This window comes from Babylonia areolata, chromosome 28 (assembly GCF_041734735.1).
Source record: "Babylonia areolata isolate BAREFJ2019XMU chromosome 28, ASM4173473v1, whole genome shotgun sequence".
Taxonomy (NCBI): Eukaryota; Metazoa; Mollusca; class Gastropoda; order Neogastropoda; family Buccinidae; genus Babylonia; species Babylonia areolata.
In genome coordinates, this window is record NC_134903.1 from 11,273,150 (window position 1) to 11,279,687 (window position 6,538).

Consider the following 6,538-nt stretch of genomic DNA (forward strand, 5'->3'; position numbering starts at 1 on the left):
GAGAGAGAGAGAGAGAGAGAGAGAGAGAGAGAGAGAGAGAGAGAGACAAGGTAAGCTAGGCAAGGCAAATTCTTTATCTTCATTGATTACAGAAAAGAAATGTTTCTTAAATCAAGTCCCCGCCAAACATATAGAGTCTAACTACATATAATTAGTGTGTATTTTGTGTGTGTGTTCGCGCTCATGACTGACGCCTGACTGAATGACTCAAAAACTTTTTTTTAAATTTTTTTTTTTGATGATGAGCGCGCACCAAACAGCTGCCATGCAGTCGGCTCTACCAAGCAAGACAGCTTGTTGTGCAAATGACTTAGTGTTTGTAAAGCACCTTATCGAGCTTGGTCTCTGACCAAGGATAGATTTTATGTACATCCATATCAATCAGTCAGTTAATACTCATGAAATTTATTGGGTTTTTTTTCTCCTCCCCCTGAAGCCGTGCACGAGATTTTGACTCAACGAGAGTGAATGATGATAATTATTTCCGAACATACACACAGCGGGACTGTTGGCTACTTCAGTAAGGGTCTGTTGGGGCAGGAAAGCAACGACACAAAAACACGAACAAAGGGGAAAAAAAGCAAAAGAAATGAAAATGATTGAAATATAGTTAATATACGCGGACAATATTCGACTTTAACATACCAAAATGGGGCTTTGATACATGAAGCGCGACTGAGGTACTTATTTTATCATTATGACGTCATCGACAGTTACGTTTTTCTCGGTATTGTAAAAATATCTTCTACATGGTCATGTACAATATTGTTTGGAAAGTAAGACACATTCTGTGGCTAATTTTGCTATTGTATAGCTTATTAGTAGTCAAATGGTAACAAAAAAATGTTCAAAAACATTCATGCATTTGACTTCCTCTTCTGCCATATAACTCAATCTACCGTTTGACACAAATCCATTGAACTGGTAGACTATTCCATTATCGTAGATGAGCTAGATGATGCACTTCAGGAAGGTCAACAATGCCGTCGGGGGGAAATGAAGGAGAAAAGAATGACCAAGCTTTTGGAAATTGCGATAACTGACCTCAAGGCCAGCGACTCTCCAGGCCCAAACAGTCGTGACGTGGAATCACAGCCATTGACAACATGGAGAAATGGGCGAAAATATAAAATAGGTCATATTTCATCTTTCAAAAAGATAAACCAAACGAAGTTATGACACAAAAACCAGGGCTGTCTCACTGAGACAAAACGTGTTCTATAAATAAAACATGCCAGCGCGGAAACGATAGATCAGCTCCCTTTGTTTTTCCCTCAGGCGAAAGTGAAGTTTTGACTGAAATACTTCGTTACGTGGGTTTGTTTGGAGCTGTCAGCAACATGTCGCCGACCTCGTTCTGACACCTGCCCTTACATCTTCTCCCTCAACCCTGTGAAGTGTCAGTAGGGCGCCACAGAAGAACTGTTCACCAGATTCCATCAGGTCTGTTGCTTTGTCTTCAAGCGGTCTCTGCAAAAGGTTTTTCCTGTCCATTCTGTAATGTCGTCGTTCTGTCGTTTTTCTTTGCCTGTCCTCCCCTCCATCTCCTCTCCCTGAAAAGTTCCTTGGAAGCAGACATCAAGGACTGATCCACGGCGTGACATTTCCCTGTGAATTGTGTATGGACAGAGAACATAACTCTGATGGTCTGGTGTTCATCAGTTATCCTTGGAGATGGATCCTGATTTACTGGACAAATCATCAATTACAATTCTCTGTGGAGCTGTTAAAATTCTGTCTGCTGACCTATCATTGCACTATCGGTGGTTACTTTTATTGTATTGCATTTGTATTTCTCTTGTACCACAACAGATTTCTCTGTGTGACATTCGCGTTGCTGTCCCCAGGGAGAGCGCGTCGCTACACTGAGACAGCGTCACCCATTTTTTTTCTTTTTGCCTGCACGTGTTTGTTTGTTTTCCTATCAAAATGGATTGTTCTGCAGAATTTTGCCAGGGACAACCCTAGCTGTTGTTGCCGTGGATTCTTTTACATGCGCTAAGTGCATGCTGCACACGGGATCAAGGTATATCGTCTCACCCGAATGACTTGCGTCCAGACCAGCACTCAGGGTCTAGTGGCGGGGGAAAAATACTGGCAGCTGTAAGTATCCAGTGCGCTCAGATTCTCTGGCTTTCTAGGCGGACGCGTTAACGCTAGGCCTACACTCCACTATTAACTCTTCTAGTTTACGAAGGCAAGTGTATAGAAATTTGGGGCAACAAGTAGATAAAAAATCTGCTTGTATCCTGAGAACTAAGACAAAAATTGAGATTTTTCCCGGCACTAAATACAAACACGCATAAAGAGTAAAACAGTAGTCTGTGGACAGCAATGCTAGTGTGCATCTACTGGTGTACTGCCTCTTCTTATCACTAGAAAAAAATGTTTTGTTCATGACTTGCGGTGGCAGTGTACTTGTGTTATATGAGGGAACATGTGTTTGTGAAATGGGGTGGGGCGGGTGTGGGTTCGTGCACTAGCACGCGTGAATATATGATTATGTGTGTGTGTGTGAAATGCAGCTCTGTGTTTAATTTTCATGCTATTCTTGCATGTATATGTATGTATATATGTCCCCTCTTTTCAGATCTACTTTCTTTCTTTAAAAACGAATTTTTGGATGACTTGGCGTAAGAAAAAACAAAACAAAACAAAAACAGTTGTAACTCAATTTACCATATTATTATTGAAAATTAATTTTTCATCCAACCCCACAATAACACACACTAACCCCCCTACACAAAGATAAAAAAATATACATTGACACTGACAGATTTATTGATATTGAGGTGGACGAACATGATCAAGCTGTATTTCATGATAAATACACAAATACACGTTCGACATATCAATTTAAAGGGGACGGGGATATAAACAGATATAATAAGAAAGAAAAAGGCCAGTGGAAGAAATAAAAGAGTAGGTACTGAAAGCAGTGCGAAACAAAAACAGTTTTAGAAAATTAGGGCAAAGGTAGGGGAGGATTACCATGTGTTCTGTAGTGAAATATGAACCTGAACAACAACAACAAAAGAAAAAAAAAAGGTACGATTTAAGACTGAAATATATTGGAGTCGAAAGCAAAATGACTTTCCCCAAGGCCAAAACAAATTTGATGTCCAAAATTATTATCTATACTTACGTGTTCAGCACGGCAAATTGATTACTCCATTCGAGGCGATAACACCGTTATAATCATGTCATTTTCATGTATCTCAATTATTTAGGACAGATTTAAGTTAGATGAGAAGAAAAATGACATTGCCTTCGAATGGAACACATCGCAACATGTTGCCGTTTTCTCAACATCAACGCAGATCGATGTACGCAGCTGAAAATAAGCGTGTGCGAGAGAAAATTGAGTCCGCATTTCAACCAAATAAATATGTATGTCGCGCTTCGTACTTTCTGGCTCCCTTTTGGTATGTTAAATGTGATGTACAGTTTTATCGGGTACACTACAATTATATTCTTTTGCATTTTTTTCCTTGTGATTTCATTCTTTTCCTGGACTATATCGTCTAAACGATTTCATTCACTCCGTCTCAATAATGGTTGAGTCCATTTTATTGAGAAGTGGATACGGGATTCAGCATGTAAAAACAACTGAACCGCATGGATGTATGCATACAAACAGGTTTCTTCATCCATATCCTTCATAGTATACAATTCAACAAGAACTATTTTTGTCAAGTTTTTTCATGGCACCATCATTTTTTTCAACTATTAAATGTAACCTACATCCCCTGAAAATATTTGTTACTGAGATGGCAACAAGGGAGTGAGTGAAAGAAAACGTCCAACACAATCGTCGTTGATTTCTCGATAGTGGAGTTTTGAGTTCTTGCAAAAATCACCATGGTAAAGTATTTTGCATTTGTTTGAAATGCCATGTCTACAGAAGTATGATTTGTGTGGTTACCGTGTAGTACATGTTTAGTTCATGTTTAAAACAGTGTCGACAATCGAATCGAAACCAGCCGACAACTACTGATTAGATCTAAATGTTACTGAATAGATCAAACACTTGATGAGTTGATCTGTATTTTTTAAGCAGATGTTGTGTGGCGTACATGTATATAATAATGATAATCATTATCATATTTAATTAATAATAATTATTATATTATGATTATGGCGCTGAATCTTGTGCAGAGACAAATCAAAGCGCTTTCGCACCAGTCACTCAAACGCATGCATCATTCTAATGCTGGGGGAAAAAACCCAAAAAAACTGAAGACAAGGAAGAGGCAGGGAAGGGAGGCTATTTTTGGAAGAGGTGGGTGTTGTTTAAGGCCAGACTTGAAAGAGCTGAGTGTGGATACCTGACGAAGCGAAAGAGGAAGTTCATTCGAATTACAAGGTTCAGAGACAGACAAAGAACGGCGGCCAACAGTGGAGTGTTTGAATCTAAATATGCGTAGACAGACTGGATCCGAAGCCGATCGTAGAGAGCGAGATGGAGTGTAGAGGTGAAGGCAGCCACAGAGATAGGACAGGGCAGAGTTGTGAATACATTTATAACATAACATAGAGTGCTGATCATGTACTTTATTCTGTGTGAGACAGGGAGCCAGTGGAGATGTTGCAAAAGAGGAGTGATGTGCTCAGATCTTTTCTTTCTGAGGACGAGTCGGGCAGCAGACTTTTGTATGAGCTGAAGGGACTGAATGGATGAAGCAGGCAAACCAGACAATATATGGGTCAATCCTTGCGCTTTGACATGTCCTTGAAAGTGAAACTGATCTGTCATTATCTGTAACAGTACAAGATCTCGACCTGGTGATTGTCTGTTAAGATCGATTTTTTTCAGTTCAAATGTTGACATATTCACAGTTTCAGGTGGTTATTTACAATCGTCCTTGCTTTGAAAAATATGCCACAAACCGTTGCCTGGAAAGATTACTTAACTGATATTGATGGAAAACCTTTATCAAGTCAATCAATCAAGTAAATGAATAAATAGATAAATAGATAAATAAACATGAAGAAGGGAGGGAGCAGGGAATTTTTTTTTGGGGGGGCGGGGGGGGGGGGGGGGGGGGGCAGAGGGGTGCGGGGGAAGGTGGGGTGGGGTGTGTGTGTGTGTGTGTGAGAAAGAGAGAGAGAGAGAGACTTTGATACTTTGACATTTTATTGTCATTACCTCTGTGTCTTTGTGTGTGTGTGTGTGTGTGTGTGTGTGTGTGTGTGTGTGTGTGTGTGTGTGTGTATGTGTGCGCGCGCGCGCACGCGCTTGTGTATGTGCATACTTGCGCGTTCATGCTGACTTGTGTCACTCCTTTGTCTTCATCTCCCTGTTGTCTGTACATCTCCCACTTCTCCCATTCCCGCCAGTGCCACACCACACCACACACCACTACCACACCAACACCGCACCTCCCACACCAACTCCGCACCTCCCACACCAACACCGCACCTCACATCACACCAGCAGCAACACCAACATCACACCACACCACACCACACCAACACCACACCAGCAGCAACACCAACATCACACCACACCACACCACACCAACACCGCACCACAAAACACCAACACTGCAACACCACCACACGGCACCACAAAACACCACCACCGCACCACACCAACACTGCACCACCCACACCAACACCTCACCACACCCACATCACACTAACACCTCACCACACCCACACCACACCCACACCGCACCACACCCACACCGCACCACCCACACCAACACCACAAACACACCAAACCACATCTCACCAACACGACACCACACCAACACCACACCACACCACACCAACACCACACCACACCAACACCACACCAACACCACACCCACGCCGCACCACACCCACACCGCACCACCCACACCGACACTACCCACACACCACACCACATCTCACCAACACCACACCACACCAATGCTGCACCACACCACACCAACACTGCACCACACCAACACCACACCACACCCACACCAACACTACACACACACCACACCACATCTCACCAACACCACACCACACCAACACTGCACCACACCACACCAACACTGCACCACACCAATACCGCACCACAACACCAACACCGCACCACCCACACCAACACTACACACACACACCACACCACATCTCACCAACAACACACCACACCAATGCTGCACCGCACCACACCCACACCGCACCACCCACACCAACACTACACACACACACACACCACACCACATCTCACCAACAACACACCACACCAACACTGCACCACATCACACCAACACTGCACCACACCCATACCGCACCACAACACCAACACCGCACCACACCCACACCGCACCACCCACACCAACACCACCCACACACACCACACCACATCTCACCAACACCACACCACACCAACACTGCACCAAACCAACACCACACCACACCAACACTGCACCACACCCACACTGCACCACCCACACCAACACCACACCAACACTGCACCACACACATCCCGCGCCACAACACCAACACCTCACCCACACCAACACCTCACCACACCACACCACACCAACACCGCACCATA